The sequence below is a fragment of the Alexandromys fortis genome, unplaced genomic scaffold (genome assembly GCF_014885135.2).
Source record: "Alexandromys fortis isolate MF-2015 unplaced genomic scaffold, M_Fortis_MF-2015_v1.1 scaffold_31, whole genome shotgun sequence".
Taxonomy (NCBI): domain Eukaryota; kingdom Metazoa; phylum Chordata; class Mammalia; order Rodentia; family Cricetidae; genus Alexandromys; species Alexandromys fortis.
In genome coordinates this window covers 13,630,445-13,631,054 of record NW_026067974.1, presented here as the reverse complement: position 1 = coordinate 13,631,054, position 610 = coordinate 13,630,445, and the positions used below count along the sequence as shown (strand labels likewise).

At 53.6% G+C, this 610-nt stretch overlaps 1 non-coding gene across 1 annotated transcript; it reads right to left on the bottom strand.

The window, feature by feature from the left end:
• On the bottom strand, nucleotides 1-185 carry LOC126510587 (U2 spliceosomal RNA). Its single transcript, XR_007594442.1, has one exon. It is a non-coding gene; the product is annotated as a U2 spliceosomal RNA (small nuclear RNA).
• Nucleotides 186-610: the final 425 nt, after the last annotated feature.

Below are 610 nucleotides of genomic sequence, written 5' to 3'. Positions count from 1 at the left end.
TGCACCGTTCCTGGAGGTACTGCAATACCAGGTCGATGCGTGGAGTGGACGGAGCAAGCTCCTATTCCAACTCCTAATTCCAAAAATCCATTTAATATATTGTCCTCGGATAGAGGACGTATCAGATATTAAACTGATAAGAACAGATACTACACTTGATCTTAGCCAAAAGGCCGAGAAGCGATAAGTCCTCAGACCCACGCGCCCGCTACACTCACCTGCGCGCACACATTCACATCGTGGTCGCCCACGCTCACGCGCCCGCGGACATGCGCCCGCCACCGACTCTCCTTCTCTATCCTCACCACCTCCTCCTCTCCGAGGAAATCCTGTGGGATCAGCGTGGGTCGATGAGTTTTTGATGCTCTTTTTGCTCCCACAGTTCCTGGGAGCCGCGGCCACGGACTCATTTGCATGCCCCGCCCAGCGCACAGCAGTCACTGGAATTGCTCGTAGCCGGAAGCGAAGTAGGACAGCTCCTTTCGCCAGTCCGCTGCGTCAGATCCACAGACCCAAACCTCTGCCAGGTTCAGTTACAGGATTGAGGGCCACAGGAAGTCTTTACTCTCTCCCCCTTCCTTCCCTTTTTTCTCTTTCTCTACCTTTATAT